The sequence below is a fragment of the Chinchilla lanigera genome, unplaced genomic scaffold, assembly GCF_000276665.1.
Source record: "Chinchilla lanigera isolate Chin_1 unplaced genomic scaffold, ChiLan1.0 scaffold00015, whole genome shotgun sequence".
Classification (NCBI taxonomy): Eukaryota; Metazoa; Chordata; class Mammalia; order Rodentia; family Chinchillidae; genus Chinchilla; species Chinchilla lanigera.
Window position 1 is genome coordinate 11612459 of NW_004955416.1, and position 19691 is coordinate 11632149.

A 19691-nucleotide genomic window follows, 5' to 3' on the forward strand; every position below is an offset into this window, starting at 1 on the left:
CCAGACTGGAGGTGCTGGAGCTCGTGGTGTGGGCAGCTGCAGCAGCCTCTGTGTCCCAGTGTTTGCCCAGCTGCCCGGACAGGCCAGGAAGCAGAGGTATTTGATGTTACATGAGCAGCTCCAGCAGGCTTCCTGGAGGGACCGAGCCTGGAGCCTTGGCAGTGCCTGGCCGCCGTCTGTAAGGCCGCCATGCCCTGGCCTCGTTAGCTGACAAAGCAGGTCTCTGTCCTTGATGGCCACAGGTAGAGGAAGACACAGTCTTTGGAAACAGCAGCAAGCCCTGGGGTGGTGGGCAGCGGGCCTGAGCGTCCCCTCCCTTCTCGTCACCTCTTGGAGGGGAGGCTGTCCCCTGCTGCAGGAGGCAGCTGTGACCTTCTTCCCACTGATGACTACCATACGGGGATTTGGGGCTGGGTTGCCACATCTTCAGATTTCCCAGCAAGCTGGAACTCTGGATATTTGTACAAAATTTCTCAATTTAAAAAACTGTTCAAAACGCTATATAGACGGAACCATACACACCTGCAGGCCAGACTCGGTCCCTGAGTGGTCAGCAGGTGACCCTGTCTCAGCTGTCAGACACCAAGGCCACCTGAGCAGAAGTTGGGAGGGCACTGAGTCCACTGCGAGGAAGACATAGTGATCCTTCTCCAGTCCTCCGTGGAGCAGGGTAGTTCCTCCAATTTGTCTTGGCGATGACGTCCCGTCGCCATCTGGGAACGGCCAAGGGGCAAAGGTGCAGACCTGGCCTTTCCATTGCTCTCAGTCTGACCTCATCTTGTGGGCCAGCCGGGTTGTCTGCTGAGGCGCCTCCCACTTCTCCTCACAGGTCTCCAGCGTGGCCTGGGCCTGCCTCCTGCTAGAAGTGTGAGCCAATGGCAAGGCTGGGGCCAGTACTAACCAATCAGAGAAGCCACTGGTAGGTGTGAAAATTAATGGTGACCTAGCACGAGGGTGGGGGGTGGGGGAGTAGGAGCTTTTGTCTGAGAGACCTGGAATCAACCAGAAAGTGTCCCTCTAACTAGCCATGTGGCCTGGAGACAGTGACCCCATGTTCTTGCAGGAACTCTGTTCTCTGTAAGCAGGGCCAGTAATTCCTTCCTGGTGGAGGTGGCCTAGTGCTTGGGATACAGGGACGGAGGGTTCCACAGAAGTTGTACCCTTCCAGGCACTTTCTAAAGAAGATGCAGGGCCCACTTACAGGTTTATTCTTCAGACAGAAACAAGTTGGGTAGCACCAGCACACGTTTAGGAGATGTGTTTCCTTTGTGACCTTTATTTTCATCCTTCTATATAGTGTCATGGCAGATTTCAAAGGTCCCAGGGGTGCTTCCAGCAGCTTCCAGCCCTGCCACCTTCCCTTCTTCCTGCAGTCCTTTGTTCCGCTTGCTCCCTTCCCTTTTCTCCAGGCTGACAGGCAGGCTGCGGATGGAGGGTGAAGGTGGTCTGGGCAGGGAAGGCATCCTAACACTGCAGGTAGCAGGGTAGGCGGGACGGCCTCAGATCTGTGAGCGGAGAATAAGGAGGTGCGAGGAGCAGGAGGAGCGGAACCAAGTGGAGCTGAGCATTTGGCAGTGTTACTAACCAAAAGCGGCGTGGAGGAGAGAGTGCTTTGCTGGGCTGAGATGACATTCACCCATATGAGCTGACCCTGAGATGTTGGTGAGGTGTCCAGTGGAATGGCCCACGATGACGACCCTGTGTGCTGGACATACCAGGACACCTTAACAGTGTCTTATGCAGTCCTCATAATGTCCCCACGGGCACAGATGTCATAGTTACCCCAACTCTTCTGACATGGAGGGTCAGAAATGCTGGGGACCCGGCTCCCCCACCTCCAGAAGCTGGTGAGTGTAACCAGTCCGACTTGGAGCTCCTCCTCTACTTACGTGTTCATGCATTTGTTTCGCCAACCTGCACCAGGCACCGCAGGAGCCTGCCACTATGTGGATGTCCCGAAGGGGCACACCTGCCCTTCTGCTCCGCCTCTTCCTTGCACACGCTGCCTCCGCTGGAGACACGGAGCCCACAGACCAGGCCCTGTGGAGGTGCAGAGGTGTGACGGCCAGCACAGGTGCCGAGGGAGGTCTCGAAGGGGCTCTGCCTCTGAAGCCTGCATCCCTGGGGTCAGGAAAAGGCCTGACAGGAACTGATTGGCACTTGGTGGCTCGGCACTTGGGGAAGTATGAGACTTCTCATTCTTCAAATGGGAAACTGAGGCAGAGAGGAACCAGACATTGTCCAAGGCCTCCAATGAATGTACACTAGAGCCAGGTAGGAATGGAAAGGTGGCCTCATAGACCCCTGCAGGAGGCCGGGCCCCACAGCTACTACCCCACCCCCAGCCTCCCTGGCGTGCACGCCCCCTCAGGAGCAGCTGGTTAGTGTGGGTGTGGACTTCCTGCTCCTGTAGCCCTCGCCAGCCCAGCCTCCCCTTGGGCTGAGCTGCAGCTGCCCCCGCCCGTGCCTGAGCCCCCGCCTCTGGGGCTGCCTCGATGCATCTGGGGGAGTTGGCCAAGCCCAAGGCCAGAGCCAAGGCCATTAAAATAACCCAGATACCAGGACACTGGCCGGACAAAGAAGGGGAAACAGCTGCGGCCCCCTCCCAAATTTAGGCAGGCGTTGCTCTGCCCTTCTGCCTCCCTCTCCGGGCTTTCGGGGTGGCTGAGGCCTTTCTCCGAGGCTGGGTGCATTCCGCATTCCTGAAAGCCACCTCCAGGATGACTCACCAGGCCGTGGCAGCCCAGAGAGTAATTTCTGCTCCTCTCTACTGAGGTGCTTTTAAGCCAGTCAGGCCTGACCAGCTGCTCTGCCCCCATGTCCTGTCCCCACCTCCCTTCCGGCCTGAGTTCCCAGGGAACAGGCCTGGTAGCCGAGGAGAGTAGAATGATGTGGCCCCACCAGACATGGTGATGCCAGCACTTTCCAGCTGCTCTAGAAGCTCATTGAGGCCAGGCCTGGGGTCAGCCTACGGTGGGCCAACAGGGCCTGGCCTAGCCCCTCGGCATCTGGAGCCCAGCACACTGCAGCCAGTTCTTGTTCATTCTGTCAGTGTCAGCCAGACCTGGAGATCGGCTCCTCTGTGGTGTTCCTAAGTATGGATGGCCTGTGAGACCACTTTAAACTAAAAATGTGCATGTTTAGCCAGGGGCTGGACAGTTATATGTTGGGGATGAAGTGAGTATTGGAAGAGGCATATACTTAAGAAATAGGTTAAGCACACATTGGGCTACACACAGTACAGTTACTGCAGTGGCAAATGGTTGTAGAATGAGAACTTGATGGCACCCAACTCAGTGTATGAGGGAAGCGCGGATGGCCACCTCCCTCTTCCCGAGGTATTCTGGCCTCTTCCTGGTCTTTGTCCGGGGAAGACAGGTGCTTGAGGGTGACACCTGCATAAACTGATTTTAGTTTAGTGGGGTCCAGGACAGCATGGTTCAAACACTGGACTTTGTCATGGCCTGAGTGGGACGAGCCGTGATTGATGTAGGAGGTGAGCTAGATCCAATCCCCAGGTGAGGCCAGACTAGACCAAAGACAGTAGGAGATGCCTCCTGCAGAGATGGGCCTGACAACAGAGCGAGCAAATGTTCTAGGACCTGCTCTCCCGCCTGGGCCAGACCCCGTCACACCCCACTCCACCTGCCCCAGCACCCCTCTGTCTGACCCTGCCTGTCCTAGGTAGGCATGCCCTTTGCTACACCCACCTCTCCCTCAATCTCCCCCAGGGGAGGGACAGGTGTGTCCTCTGCCACCCACATTGGTCCAGGTCCCCATATGAACCATATAGCTTTGGTCAAACCAGGTAGCAGAGGGAGGGACGGACACTATGGAAAGACAGTCACAGCACAGTTTTTGTAGCGTTTGTCACAGAGAGAGAATCCAGTAGGGAGCGGGACACTTCCCCCACCCCATGAGGTCAGTATGTGACGCATGTTTACATGCCACTCATGGTCCCAGGGCAGTCCTGATCATCCTGAATATCCTGACAGGTTTGCCCTGTGCCCTACCCCCTGGAAATCGACTTCTATTATGCCCTTTGTAGCATCTTGCATCTACACCTAATACAACTTTTCTATCATCTGTAATTGTGCATTTGTTTTGGTGACTGTTAAACTCACGCTGTCCACTCCCAGTAAATCCAAGAATGAGGAGCGTGGCCATCTGGTTGAACGCTGCTCAGCTCTGGCACACAGTGGGCACTCTATAAATACTGGTGAATGAATGAGGGAGGGGCAGATTTAGGAGTGCGAGCAACGAAATGTGAAGGGTGGCTCAGCTACTCCCTGGGTGTCGACTTCCTCACACACAGAAACGGTGCCACTCAGCAGGCTGTGCTGGGGGGAGGGCTGCGGTGGTACACGGAGGCTGCATGGATGTGCGACCCGGGTTCTCAGAATGAACTGTCGTGACTGATGGTAAGAGTGACTGTCGCAGTGCCTGTGTGTGAAGTGGCAGCTTGCAGTGGGGCGTGGTGAGATTCACAGGCTCTCTGGTTCAGGCCTCATCCCACTTCACAGACAAGGACTCTGAGGTCAGGGAGCTAATGGAGATGAGTGGCTGTGGATTTTTCTTCTGATAGCTTTATTGAAACATAATTTACATGTGTCATTCACGCTTTTAAAATGTGTCATTATGTTAGGGAGTTGCGCAACCGGCACCACAAGCTATTTTTGGAGCATCTCACGGCCCTGTTGGCACTTACCCTACCCACTCCCCGTCACTCCCCAGTCTCCCTCCTCCCAGCCCGTGACAAAATCCTAACCCGACCTCTCTCTGTATGGTTTTGCCTGTTCTGAGATCCCACGTAATGGAATCACACAGCACTTGCTCCTTGTGTCTGGTTTCGTTCTCTGAGTATAGTCTTATCACCGCGTGGAGCAGCGTTTCTCTCCTGTTTACGGCTGAACCCTGTTCCATTGCACGGCTGGAGTGTACATATCGATCTGTTCATCGACAGATGAACATGTGGGCTGTTTGCATTTTGGGGCTGCTGATAAATAATGCTGCTGTGAACTTTCATATGGAAATTTTTGTGTAGACACTTTTATTTCTCTTGGGTATGTGCCTAGGAGGAATTGCCTGGTCATGCAGTAACTGTGATTAATGATTAAGGAATTTCCAGCAATGACTGGAAAAGCCCTCGGATTTAGACCTGGCCTGCACGTTAATCGTGAGGTGAGCTCCTCCACGTGGCGCCTGCCCCTGCATTACTGGCCTGGCTGCAGTCAGGTCTCTGGGGTAGCTGCTCAGGTCTGGGCACCTGGGCCCAGGGAAATGATGTCCGACTGAGATCACCTTCTCTTTGGCGTGGCAGAGTTCATGGGTTCTGAGACTAGCAGATTCAACAGGTGCTGTAATGGACAGCAACAATTGCACAGGAACTAACTAACCTTTATGGAAGAAAGGATACCAAGCACCAGCAAGCTGAGTGCTTCCAGTGTGCTATCTCATTTAATTTTCACAGCAAGGTTGGGGGCAGGCACTGCCATCCTCTGCATTTTCCACAGGAGGAAGCAAGCCCCAAGCACAAGTGACTCACATGCATACTGAATGACAGGGCCAGAGGGCCTCGAGGGAAGGCTCCCTGCCACCGCTAGCCTCTCCTGCATGATGGTCCTCCATGAAGGCCTTGGTACGGTTACCGCTTGGTGACTGTGGCAGCTTGGAGACTGGCCCATCTCTTTCCTACCTGGTTGGGCCCAGGTCCTGATGCCCCTGACTGTGGGACGACTTGAGCATCAAGCTCAAGATCTAAAAGATATGGGTGGGGGAAATGGAAAGGAGATGGCCTCTGTGTCAGTGTGAGACTGTTTCTTAGTGCAGTGTCAAAGGAAGGTGGAGAAATCCTGAGACTGTCTTTGGGGGTTTCTGGCTGCTGGCTGTGCCCTGAACCCTGGGGGGCCTTTGAAAATGGTCAAATCCTGGGTCCAATCCCAGAACTATAGAGTTAAGCTCTGCAGGAAAGGGCTGAAGAACATAGTTTAGACGTGCTCTGGGTGGTCTCACCTAGGATTGGGAACTGGTAATGGGGAACTTTGGGCTCCATGGGGATAGAAATGCCGCCATCAAGCCACCATGAGCCACCTGAGGTTTGCTGGGATGGCTGCAGGCAGGACTCTCACCACAGCTGCAGGTTTGGAGGCCCCTTCAGGAAGAGCAGAGAGCTTAGCAGCCACCACCCAGGGACTGAGAGTGGCTATTCCACCCTTCACTGCTGTGAGACCTGGGAGCACAACCCGCAGAATCAGAAGTTTCAGGTGTTCCAGTCCTTCGGGAGTCAGCTGCATCTTGTGCCTGTGTGATGAGCCAAAGGCAGGGCCAGCACGGATGTGAAGAAGCAGGTTCTTGAGCTGTGGGCTCAGGGACTACACCAACGCTGTCTTCTCCTGGCACAACCGCAGGCTTGTCCAGGGGTAAAGAGTAGCAGGGAGCAGCAGGCTGGGCCTGATTGCTGGCCACGTGGCAGATGTGAATCACTGGAGGGCAGGAGAGGCAGGTGACTGAGTGGGTGAGCTTGGAGATGTCCAGCCCGACCCGGGGTTCCTCCTGTGGTTTCCGGTGAGACAGATACCATGGAGCAAGGCTGTCCAGCATCTGTCAGTTCCCAGATTCTTCCTGCAGGGACCATGGGGGCCTCTGTTCTGAGAGTGGACACAGGGCTCTGCATCCTGGCATGGGGAAGAGCTTTCTCCCAGACAGACAGAGAATAGATGACTCACCAGACAGCCTGGGAAAAGCCCTGTGGACTCTGCATGCCCTAACCTCCTCTTGCCCCGTGGCTCCTCCTGCTCTGCTGCACCACTGACCCCCATGGCCTTTTTCCTGTGGAGAAGCCGTGCATGCATGCTCCTTGGCTCTGGGACGGGGCCACGAGAGCCCTGGCTCAGTGGCCCTTGCCCTGAGCTCTGACACCCTGGCTGGCCTCAGACAACCCCTTGACACCTTGTAGCACAGTTATGGGCTCGGGCCTGGGACAGCTGGTGGAGGCAGAGCCTCTGCAGGCTAAGGCCCAGGCCTCAGCGGGGGGCCTCTCCCCAGGCTGGGACTTGTGCACAGCTGGCGCTTCTGGGTGAGAGATGAAGTTGGGTGTGCATGGCCCCGTCTACAGAGAGCCTCTTGTAGGGCACTGTGCCAGTGAGGCTCCGTGGAGAGGAAAGAGATGGCTCCTGCTGCTGCTCGGGAGGGCAAGTCATCCAGTGGCCTGGGGCGCTGGGAGTACAACCGTGTCAGCAGCTGCCGGGCAGAGAAGGTGGGCGCTGACTGATGACTGAGCAGGTGCTGGGCCTGGCTGGCAGCCAGGTGTGGCAGCTGGACTGCCCACCCCCATGCACCAGGTGGGACTTCAGTGCTCTGAGGTTTTGTCGGCCAAAGGGTGCCACCTGCCCTCTGCTGGGCAGGGCCCTGAGAAAAGGCAGGCGTGTGGGGCCCTGGGCCCCAGACTCAGGTTGCTTCTGGTTCTGAGAGCAAGGCCAGGTTTGCCCTGAGGGGTGCAGCCCCTACCAGGAAACCCAAGTGAACATTTTTTGTAGTCTCATAGTTCGGGCTGCAACTTCAGTTGGTGTGTCCCCTGTTAGATTACACACACACACACTCACACAGCTTCAAGGACTTCCTTATTTTTTAAATTGCCCTGCTAGTGATGCAACTCCGGGACTCGCATATGCCAGGCAAGTGCTCGCCACTGAGTTGCACCTCAGCCCTTGGGGACCCCTTTAAATGATATCTGTAGCTCACACCTCCTGCCTGACCCCCAGCGCTCCCTACAGGCTGCCCACCACACACACACCTTACCTGGTTGCCCAGCATCTTCTCTCACTCAAGAGGGGCTTCCAGCCTGCTGGGAAAGGAGCCCAACTCCCCGCAGGCCACTGGCCCCTCTGTCCCCTAGTCCCCACTCTTGCTCATGTCCTTCCACAGCAAGACCCAGGACCAAGGGCTCTGAGATCATCAACCCCAGCCCCGGCCTCTGTTCCTCATGTGCTGGGGGGGACAGGTAGATGGGGGATAGCAAAGGAAACATGGGGTGTCTCCCCAGGTGATGGTTGTGCGTGGTTAGGCAGGGCATACAGCAGGTGGAGAGAGCAAGAAAGAGCAAAGAAGGGAGCCAGGGGCAAGCTGTCATCCGGGGCTTATGAGGAGTTTCTCAAAGTTGAGGCCAACCTGAAATGTGCCAGAGGAAGCAAGGTCCTGGTGTAGCGGGGAAGGATTCCAGGCAGGGGGAGCTGAGTGAACAGATGACACTTGGACAGCGTGTGACTATGTGACAACTGTACAGATTGATCAGCACCTATGTGCTGAGTCCAGCAGGAGCCCCTGGCTGAGGTGAGGAGGGGCCACCCTGGTGCTTCCAAGCACAATAGGAACATCACAGATGGGGATTGGGAAGGCTCAGAGAGCAAGGTGGCTGTTGTGGTGGTCATGTCAAGGAATGGGCAGAATGTGAAGCAGTCAGGGTGAGGGGTGCAGGCAGGAGCTGCCCCAGCACTGACTCCCAGGAGAGCACGGGTGCAGGAGAACTTGGGTGTCAGCTGCCTATCGGTGTCGTCCTGTCACATCACCAAGGAGACAGGTCCTGGAGGGTGGCAAGGAGAAGCCATGTCCAAGGAACTCTGTTCCTCACTGGAGTTGAGGAGAGTGCCCTCATGGCAGTGGGTCCCCAGAACCCCAGCAGGTCTCAGTCATAGCCAGGCCACACTGCCAGATCTGTCTGATCACCTTGTTTTCCAAGGCTGTTCAGTTGTCAGTGACAGAAATCCAACAGTGTTAATTAGTCATTCTCTGTCACTGGTACTAAGCACCTGGCATACACAACTTATGGAGAAAAGGTTTCATTTGGCTCATGGTTATGGAAGGTTCAGTCCCCATCGTTGGCTGGCTCCAAGGCAGAAATGGCCTGGTGGGAGGAGGTAGTAGGGGAGAGCTGCCCAGCTGGAGCAGAGCAAGAAAGAACCTGAGCGAGAGATACACCCTCCCGAGACAGCCCCAGTGACCCACCTCCTCCAACTGGCCCTACCACCCATGGTACCTGCAGCTGTGAGCTCCTCAATGGGTTCATCCACTAATGAGCATAACACTCCACAATCTAAAAACCTTCTCAAAGTCCCATTCCTGATCACATTAGACCTTGGGGGACACTCTAAATCACAGCACCGACTCAGAGTAACTGAAGCCAAAAGGAGGAGCTGAGGGCTCAGAGTTTCAGGTAAGCTCGAAAAAGCAAATGTGCAAAAGAGCCATGAAAGGAGGCCTCAGGCACAGGCGAAGCAGGACTCTGGGTGACAGGGAGCAGGGACAGAGGCTCCTGTCCCAGCCACAAGAACTCTCTCCAGCCCCCATCCAGTGCCCTGGGAAACAGATCCTTGGTCAGTCCAGTGGGCCAGAGCCAGCACCAGGACAGTGAAGGAGGGACAGTCCTGGAGAAAGGGATGGACATACAATCTTGGGGTCCACCACACTCATGGCAGGACCAGGGAGCAAGCAAGGGGTGAGAAGGAGATAGTGATTAGTTAACAAGCTTAATCCACTTCCTGATGAAGTTCATGACATTAAACAGATTCATCCATGGGGCTGGGGATTTAGCTCAGCGGCAAAAGCACCTGCCTGGCAAGCGCAAGGTCGTGAGTTCGGTTCCCGGTACCAGAGAAAAACAAACAAACAAAAAAAATTAAACAGATTCATCCATTCATTGATCTGTGGAGCACTGATTCTGCCATTCATCGAAAAAGCATTGACCAAATCCTGGTTCTTTCCTAGAGGCTGGAGCAGAAATACAGAGGTGAAAAAAGTAGGGTTTCTGTACTACAGTCACTTCAGGGTAGCTCAGGAGGTCCATGTCATAACTTTCCATGGCGATAACCCTGGCAATAGACAATTGCTAAACGGAGTTGGAAAATAGGAAAGAAGGCGGTGCTCAGTTCCTCTGGGTTCACTGAAGGCTCCAGGGAAGATGTGACTTCAGGTGCCCCTTGATGGGTGATAGGTCCCTTCCAGGAGAAATAACGTGAGGACAGAGAGGACATGTGAGCCCAGAGGGTGCTGAGTGACTGACGTCGTCTGGTGATCAGGGTGGCCAGAGGATAGGTCGCAAGGTGGGATGGGGCAAAGAGAGTGGCCAGGGTGAGGCTAGGGAGGCATCTAGGGGTCACTCCTCATGAAACATCACGGGTTTTGGAAGGTGTCAAATACAAGATGTGCCTTTGAGCAAGACTATTCTGGCAGTAGTGCAGGTGGTGGGGCAGAAGGAGGAAGAAAGGAGACAGGCAGTGGGTCCGGGAGCCACTGGGCCTGGCACTGGAGAGATGAGGAGGGAGGAGGGAGTGGGAGGAGGTCACAGGCAGAGCTTCACAGTTCATGAGCAAGACAGGAGGAGACAGTGTGCTGGGCGTGAGGAGGCACCGGTCTAGTGTTCGCTGCTGTTGGTTCCATGTAATAATAGCAGGCTGGCTCGGGAAAATCCAGTGGCTGGAAAGCCCAATAATTTGAACTCTAGAACAGATGTATTGTGTATTGATTATGTGAACTTGGACACAACACTTAGCCTGTGGGTGGTCAGTAAATAATTCAGCATGCCTGGCACATAGCAGGTCCTAGGTGCAAGTCATTTGAATCAGAATCTGACCCCCTGAAGCGCTACTTTCAATCTTTTTTAATTGGAGAAGCACGATAACAGCTATAGGAGGAGTGGTGTTGGTTTCACTCTGGGAATGGCCACTGGTTTTTACAGCATGGGAAACATTCTGGGCCAGCCTACTGACATTTCCCCTGGCGTTGCCTTCCTTTATACTGCAACGTGTTTTTAAAACGGTCCTTTGTCCTCATTCAAAGAAGGGTTCTCTCCTCTGCTTTCATGTCACAACATACTGTGAGGGACAGTCTCACCCCGCCTGTTCACCCTTTGTGCCAGGATCCTGGAGACCAGCCAACAAGTGGTGCTTGTCTCCTTGTCAGTGCCCAGGAGGAGGGGGACAAAGTGTGCTGTTAAGCGTCTGGGCCATGTTTGTTTGCTTTTCGGCTTGTCTTTGTTCTAATATGGGTTGAGTTGTAAACCCAGGGGAGCTGCTCCCAGTAGGTGTCTGAATGGCTCCAGGGCAAGATGCCCATGGCCCACACCCTTATGCACCATCTCCGTGGTCCTTCCAGGCTGGGCAGGCCACCCACGTCCAGCCTGGGGACCAAGGGTGAGTCAGGGCAATCCCTTTCTCTGTTCTTATTCCACCACCGATGGGACTGTGGGTACTCAGGAAGACGTGGAGAATAGGGGAGAAGTCTACAAAGAAAAAGATCATTTCTGGGTCAGCTGGAGAAGTAAAGCTCTTCTGGCTGCAAGCGCTAGACACCTAGTTGAGGTACATTTATCTGGTGTGGGGTTCCTTTTTTATAAAGAGACACAGGGGATCTCCTAAGACTCCATGGTGGCCATGAAGCCAGGCCACAAGGAGAGTGGAACCAGGAGGAAAGTTGCCAGGCTAGCTTTGGTCAGCAAACCCAAGTGGCCAGGGCTGAGGATGAAGCCCCTCAAGCAGAAATAGTCTGAGAAGGCCCATCCTGTCAAAGGACAGGTCACAGAGGGTCCCAGACTGCAGGGACCTCGGCTCCTAGCAGAGATTTGGGAAGCCTTAGAGTACAGTGCTGGGGTGGATTTGATGCCCCAAGCAAGGTAACCGGCCCAGTTCAGATGGCATGGACCGCTAGTAGGCGTGGGCTACTTGTGAGGGGCTGGTATTAAAGGCAGTGTAACCTAATGCAGCAGGATTTCTTCACCCCCCGTGTCTTTCCCACTTAGGGACAATGTGTGGGCACGAGGAGGCTGAAAACTGGGACAGGTGAACCACACGGAACTGACAGTTGTGTACACCAAGCGGAAGGACACAGACCATCTCTCACTGTTGGCACTGAGATGTGATTCACATTTTGAGTAGAACTGGGATCGCGCTTTGAATGTTTCTCATGGGACCCCTAGGCAAGTCACAGATGTGTGTTCCCTGTCCTGCTCCTGGTTTTGGTTTATACTGAGAAATAACTGTGTATATTTAGGGGGTACAAAGTGGTGTTTGGATACAAGTGTACACTATAGAATGGTAGAATTAGTGACTAGCAGCTCTGTTGCCCTAGGCGGGGGAAGAGGAGCCCCACTGTGCAGTGAGCAGCGAGGGCTTCGTCCTGGGGTCTTCTGCAAGACAGGTGACCAGGTTGACAGAAATGCATATTTTAAAATAGCTGAAATAGAGGTTTTAGAGGTTCTCAGTAGTTTTCTAAGGTCCCTCTCAGCGGAGTACTAGAATCCCAGCTTCAAAGACTGAATACCCAGAAATGAGAGACAGACAGAGGCAGGATGTGCTGGTATCAGACAGCTCTGTGTTCAGGTCTGGCCCAGCCAAGCTATCCTGGGCTCAGGGCCACTCTGTAAGCCAGCGTGGACGGCCTGGAGCTGACGGTCACCTCCTCACTCACCCAGGACAACTCTGTCATTTACAGGGGAAAGCAAGGAGTAACTTTTTCCAGGAGAACCCTCTGGAAGATCTGAGGCAGCACAGTGGGCTTGGGCTGAACCTCAAGCAGAGTCCAGGCCGAGGCTGAGGCGGGGCTCTACACACCGCCTGGCAGCTGCTCCTGGCAGGGACCAGGCGTGGGCTGCAGCCCGGGGGGCCAGGCCAAGGGCGAGGAGGAGTGTCAGACACCCTGCACTTGCTGCCCTTGAACTGCACTTTCAAAGGCTGCTGTCAGGGGGAGAGCCGGGGCGATCTGCGGCCGGTGTCCTGACTCCTCTGGGCAGGACTTCCTTGGCCAGCCACCACTTCTGTTCCCTGCCAGTGTGAACCAGTCCCCACTCCGTCCTTCCAGAGCACACAGCTAGGGACGGAGGTGAGTGCATGGAGCATTAGCATATAGCAGGCTCTTTGCTGGGCCTTTGTACATATGGTAGAATCTCTGAATTCTCTCAACACCTTGACTAGGCAGAAGATACTAACATAGCCTTATGTGTTAGCAGGATACTTTCCTTAAAAAATCAAAAGGAGGTAGTGGGCAGGGAAAGGGGAAAGACAGGAAGAGGAAAAATAAATCCATAGGGTGAAACTGTTACGAAGCACTTCTATATTAAAAGGAACCTACAGAAAACCCCCAGGCTCAGAGCTGCTGGGAGCACAGGGTGGGTTCAAACAGCTTTGGAAGCACAGTGACGTTTGTTGAGCACTGTCTCTGGCCAGGTACCCTGCCCGTCTCGCCCTGGGCTGCAGCTCACTAACCCCCACCAGCCATCTGGGGACTATTCTGTTATCCCCAGAATCTTCAGAAGGAGAGAGCTGGGGAACAGGGAGGCACCAGAGTGCCCCGTCTGTGGCTTTTGTCTTCTGTGGTTTGGTTACCCTCAGTCAACCATGGTCCAAATGTATGAAATGGAAAATTCCAGAAATAAAAAATTCATGAGTTTTAAGTTGTGCACCATTATGCACAGTGTGAGGAAATCTTGCACTGCCCCCTGACCTGCCCAGACACGCGCCATCTGTCTCTTCAGCATGCCCGCACTCTAGCTGCTCCCTGCCACCAGCCACACCGAAGCACTCTCCGCTCCCACACGTGCTATTGTGTAATTGCAGTGCTCTGTTTTTTACTCAATCATCAGTAAGTAATCATTACCATTGGTAATCATTACCCAAAGCTCCCTTGAATGTAAGCATGAGTAGGGTTTAGTGCTGTCCATAGTTTCAGGCTTCCACTGGGAGACTTGCAAGGTAACCATCCCCCCCAACCCTCAAAACAAGGGACGATTGCCCTTTTCACACAACTGCTAAGTGGCGGAGCTGGGATTTGAACTGAGCACACCTGCTTTCTTTCTTTCTTTTTTTTTTTTTTTCCCCGATACCGGGAATCGACATACCTGCTTTCATATGTTGTGCTGGGTTTGGGACTTGCAGTGGCAAACAGCTTCGTCTGGCCGTACTTTCATAGCAGAGTTGGACCTAGTGTTTGCTGCCCATCCCCTGCTGTGTGGGACTGCCCAGAGCAGTGCCGCAACCTGTGCAGCCAGTGGGGTCCTAAGAGGGGTGACAGGGGATTATAGACACACACTAAAAGGAAAGCTGTGACTGGGTGGGACCTGACCTCCCTGATAGAGGGGCAGCAACAACCCAGCATGATCTGTGTCTTTATTTATACACTGTAAAAAGGGGCGAAGTGACAGGGGCTGAAAGCGCAAGGTCTCAGTGTTTTGCTGAGAACACTGAAAGTGAAACATTCTCAAGCTATCTGTGTTATGGTTGACAGGGAAGAACGCCAAGGCCAGACACCTGCTGAACTGGCCTTGCTTAGTCCCAACAACTTGTTTACATGGCTCGCCTCTGGAGCTCCTTGTTCTCGGAGGTGGCCTTGCTCTACCCCGAATGTGCGGTCCATCTCCAGCTCAGCCGCTCCCCACAAGCAGGCATAGTAAAGCAACTGTGCAGTGCAGTCTATTCACACGATTAGATCCACTTAGTGGTTATACGAAGGGAAGTCTTAATACAACAACAGAGATGCTTCTTGAGAATATGCCAAGTGGGAGAACCTAACAACATGCTGGGTCAGTCCCTGGCAGGGGAGAATTTCATCTGTGAAATGGCTTTGAGGCTGGTGGCTAGAGGAGAGCTGCCCCTGGTGGCGAGAAGAGGCTGGGCAGGGGAGGGGGCGCTTCCTGGGACAGTCAGAGCTCAACAAACATACACGGGAGGTCTGTGTGCCTCGGGACCTGTAAATTCAGCCTCAAAAAGCTTAAAACTCAAATGTGTACTGAACTCTAGTTGATAACCCGCTTGCTGATGCCTTTAAGGTGAAATGTGCTGGGAGTGCCTCCAAAAAGTCAGGCTGATTTCTGGGTGGACAGAAGGTGGACAGGTGGGCAGATGGGCGATAAAGCAGACAAGGTGGAACGTCATTGGCAGCTTCCAGGTTGTGGGTGCATTCGTGTACACTGTGAGACTCTTTCAGCTAGGACATTTTCATAGTGAAATGTTGGGCTGGTGGGAAAAAGTTGTGTGGAGCCCCGGGGTCCCCTAGTGGCGAGTCAGGGGTCCCAGACCCAGGGCTGGACGGGAGCGTCGGAAGGCACACACCAGCGTCCGAGCTCTCCGTCAGCTCTGAGGGTCTCGATCCACAGAGAGAAAGCTGGGGCAGAGCAGATCCTTGCTCCCTTCTCACCACTCTTCCCTGTTAGTTTTATCAGAGCTCTTTTCCAGCAGAGAACGTGAGCTTCTGTTCCAAAACCCAGGGCTCTGAGTGTTGCTTGCATGCATGGAGCCAGCCGGGCAGACAGGAGCTGGTGGCACCCAGAGCAATAAAACAGGCCTCTGAGTTAGACCCCACCTGCCCTGGCTTCCTGGAGGTGTATTTGAAGTGGTAGGAAACCAGCAGGGTTTCTACAAATAAATAACCAGGGAGAGACAAGGCTCTCAGATCAAAGCGGGCTCTGGCACACTCGAACCCCAATCTAGCACGCTCTCTCGCCTTGGCCACGCGGGTGGCGGGCGGAGTGGAGAAAGCGAGTCTACTGTGCCAACATCAGCCTTCCTGGGCCCGTGTGAGCCTGCGGTGGGCTCCAGCCCAGCCGCCTCTGAACTGCTGCCAGCCCGAGACCCTCCAGCTGGGTGGGCTCTGGCTGTGTCTGGCCTGAGGGCTCCCTGGGGGCTGCACACTTGCTTCTCAGGGCCAGCACCCCTCTCTGTGAGTCCTTCAGCTCCTGGCTCGCAGCATCCCTGACACTGGGAAGGAAGGAAGAGATGCACACAGGCGGCAGCTCCTGCTCTCTGCAGGGTGGATGGGGGCAGATAGTGTCTCAGGGCGCAGTGAGGTCCCATGGGAGCTGCAGGTGGCAGGGCCAGTGTGCACGCCCATGGCTTCGATGGCCGCAGTGGCCTGAGACCCCTCATTCCACACTCTGAGTAGTACCACCACTGCTCATAAGCCCTCCCCTTGAAGAACTTATACACCATAGGCAAACTCACAAGTAAATGATAGGTGATGCTAACCACGTCAGGTGAACAAAGCAACCACACTGCAGGAGTGATTGAAGGAGGAAGGCACCTTCAGGTGGGAACTGGGTGTCAGGAAAAGCCAGTGTATGAATGAGGATTGAAGCTGAACCCCAAAGGTGGGTGAGATGGGGGAAGCATTGCAGGTAGTAGGAATAGCAGGTGCAAATGCCCTGGGGCAGATGAGCTTGACATCTTCTAGGAAAAGGAGGAGACCAGTGTGGCCAGAGGAGAGTGGGGTGAGATGAGGCTGGAGCTGGCCAGCCCTGCAGGGGCTAGGAGGTGGGCTGCAGTCTAGACCAGCAAGAAGCCGAGATTGTGCTGTGACCCATGCTGGCTGCTGTGCGGGGTAGGGTGGGTGAGGCTACACAGCCCGCCTTTAGACGCTCCTGGCAGATCCTGCAGAAGAGGCTAGGACCTTGGTCCCAGCATGGTTGTCATTCTTTCTACCATGGCACACCTTCACTGGGGACATGCCTGCTGGGGATGTGCCACATTAGGGGAAGGAGCCCCTTTTCTCCCAGGAAAGTAGTAAGATTTGTCTAAGTGGGCATTTTATGAGAGCGGAGAGACTTGTGAAGAGCTAACTTTCATCTTTCTTTTCCCTTTGGCTCCTTATTAGTCGGATTGTTTCCACAATCTGTAAATGTCAAAAACAACTCAAGTTGGCTTAAACAAAAAAGGAACTTTATTCGCCCGTGTAATTGAAAGCTCCAAGGGTAGGGTTAGCTTCAGGCACAGTTGGATCTGGGCGCGTCAGTCCTCCCTGCCTCCTGCCCTCCCTGGGTTCTGCATACTTCATTCTCTCACAAGACAGAGGCACATGTGGCCCAGCAGCCCCGGGCTTACCAACCACATGAACGAGGACCCACTTTCCCAACAATTCTGGCCAATGTCTTTTTCTTCACTTTGGGTCGTGTGACCCTCCCTGAACCAATCCCACAGCCAGGGCAATGGATCTCTTCACTGGCCAGGTGGCCCCAGGCTCCATCGGGAGCCAGGTGGGTGGACCAGAGCCTCTGGAACCCGATGCTGGGGAAGGGAGTGGAAGCTGGAAACCCAAACACCCCCGGCAGGCGTGGAAGGCCCAGGTCAGGCACTGCCCTTCCCAACCCTCCCTGCCCTGCCGCGCCCAGCTCTCTCCTCACACGCGCTGCAGCAGCACATTCTCTGGCTAGGGTGTGTGAGGCACCTTTGGTCCCAAACCCATGGGGGACCCTGTCTGCCGTGTGATTCCATGCCAGCCTCCCCGACTAACTAGGTCATTGGTGAGGCACAGGGCTGGGAGGGTCTCTGCTGCTGACTTAGGAGTCGTCTGCACTATGTGAGGCCCCAAACCCTCCTCTCCTGCCACACCGAGCCCCACCAGCCAGGCCCCACCCCCGTGCACCCCTAGTGGGGCCCTCTGCTGCTCCCCTCCTGCTCTCCTCTAGCCTGGATGCTCCCCAGCACCCTCTGCCCGTCACCTTGTCCTTCCACAGGAATTGGATGTCTCGCTGGTGTCCACAGGGCTCCTTGGGTCCGGCACCCAGCACACAGGGGACTCACACTTGCAGGGTCCCTCTTCCTCCTCCCCAGCCAGCAGACCCCAGCTGGACTGGGCAGGAACCTGGTCCCAGAGGGGTCTTCCCACCCCAAGCATCAGGAGAAAGTCCCGTGCTGCGCCTTACACTGACGACGCTTCTCCATTGAGTCCCTGTGGCCGCAAAGCTCTGTGACCCTTGGTGTGCTGGCTGCGTCTGCCTAGCTCCACCCTCTCAGCCTGCATGGACGCCATGCCCTTGTCCTCCCACCTGGCCAGGAGCACCTCAGTGAGGGAGCGGGTCAGAGAGGACCCTCAGAGAACCCGGCGAGGAGCAGGGCTGCTCTCAAGCCCGGCAGGGGGTGCTAGGATGGGACACAGGAGCGGGACATTTAGCAGAAATCTTTCTGCAGCTTCAGAAACAAGTGGGCATGCACAGGGTGGCCTCAGGCCAGGAGGAAAGCTGTGCTCAAAGCTGATGCAGTATTTTCAGTTAGAAAATACAATTGGTGAAGTGTTTCTGGCTACAATCACTTCCCATCTGAGCCGGCAGGGTGCACAGGACCAGCTGTGGGATGTGTGACCCAGTGGTTGGCTTGGGCAGCCCCAAGTGGCTGCTCTGTCTTGGAGAGGCTACTCACCTTTCCCACAGTCTCTGAGTTCTGCCGTCTGATGCTCTTAGCACCATCCGACCTGGCCATGCCCCACAGCCCTTCCATGGACAATGCCCAGGGAAAACAGAACCAGCTTGTCTCTGAAGCTAGGTGACAGCTGCTGTCCCCAAACACCTACTCACATACACTGATCTGTAAGGATGCTGAGGACCTGTTCCAGGCAGGACAGCTTTGCCTCTCTCACCCACCTGATGGTGTGAGATGGCAGACAGGTGTTCCCATTTAGGAAGCAAGATGAGGCTCCCAAGAGCAGGGTCGCATAACGCCATGGTGGTGCTGTGCAGACAGCCCTGGGCTGGAGGCCGAGCTGGCCATGTTACACAGGTCTCCCTGCACTGCGCACACCTCTGCGTGGCACCTCACAGCTCAGGGCCAGGCTTCTCTCAGCGCACAGGTACCTGAGCACAGATGCTCCCTCTCATGACGGGGAGATACAGCCTTCACAGGGAGGCTGGAGGTGGCTTTCCAGGGGTCCCCCACACCCTGCACCCTGTACCACGGCAGCAGCAGGCAGACAATTGAGGCTGAGTCCGTGGTGGTGGTACAGGGATGTCAGTGAAACCCTGAGTGAGTGGCACACTGGGTGTGATGAGAGGCCGTAGAAAGAGCTGGGACAGGATGTGGGGACACTGCCCTCAGAGCCTCAGTATCCCCTAGAGGGCTTGTCAAAGCAGATCACTGGCCTGCCGCTGGAGTTTCTGACCCGGTGGGTTCACGGTTCTGGTGGAGCTGTGCTCTGCAGTCTCACTGGCAGTGCCAACACTGCTGTCCGGGTCAACAGCATGGGGACCATGGCTCTGAGCAGATCTGTAGGTCTAGTTGGTGTTTTCTAAACCACTGAGCACTGGAGCTCCAAACCAGCAGCAGTGTCTATGGCGATGGAGGTCACCCATGTCTGCTGCCCAGGGTGGTGGCCATGAGCCACACACAGCTGTGGCTTTCTCTGAATATACCTAGTGTGAGTGAGGGCTGAATTTTAATTTTGCCTCGTTTTAGTTAAGCTGACCTGGCTCCCGTGCCCAGCGGCTACTGGGGGAGGCAGCGTGGCTCTGAACAAAGGAAGCTTAGGTTTGTCTGGGACCTGAATTCCTGCTTCTGGGTTTAACCGCAAGCGAGTTGTTAGGAAATCCATGGCTGGCTGGTAGGGTCGTGCCCACCCTTTCTATTTTGGTGCCTGGCACCTGGAGATGAGCCGGGCCCCTTGAAAGAAGTCTTCCCTTCCTTTTCCACAGCACTAGCAACGGGGGCCCCCGTGGCTGCCAAGGCCGGGGGCATTGGATGGGTAGGAAGAAGGATGGTGGCAGAGCCGCCTGCTCCAGCTGCACTGGCAAAGCTCCGAAGCCGCCAACCCCGTGGCTGATCCGGTGGTGTGATAAGGGGCTTGGAGTTGGCGATAAGCAGGATCGGACAGGATTCCCTCTGCTCTGCCTGGGCACGGGGCAGGTCTGAGATGGGGATTTCTGCTACTACTGGGTGCTGTAGCATCTC

At 55.1% G+C, this 19691-nt stretch overlaps 1 protein-coding gene across 4 annotated transcripts in view; it reads left to right on the forward strand.

Moving 5' to 3' along the window:
- Cemip (cell migration inducing protein, hyaluronan binding) overlaps nucleotides 1-19691 on the forward strand; it is a 137879-nt gene that overhangs the window by 50412 nt on the left and 67776 nt on the right. The window contains exon 1 of one of the 4 annotated variants that reach the window (XM_013512632.1): nucleotides 858-919. The exons of the other annotated variants lie outside the window; for them this stretch is intronic. The gene's annotated coding sequence lies outside the window, so the exon portion shown is untranslated. Of the gene's footprint in view, nucleotides 1-857; nucleotides 920-19691 lie in introns of those variants that run through there. 4 annotated transcript variants of the gene reach the window in all.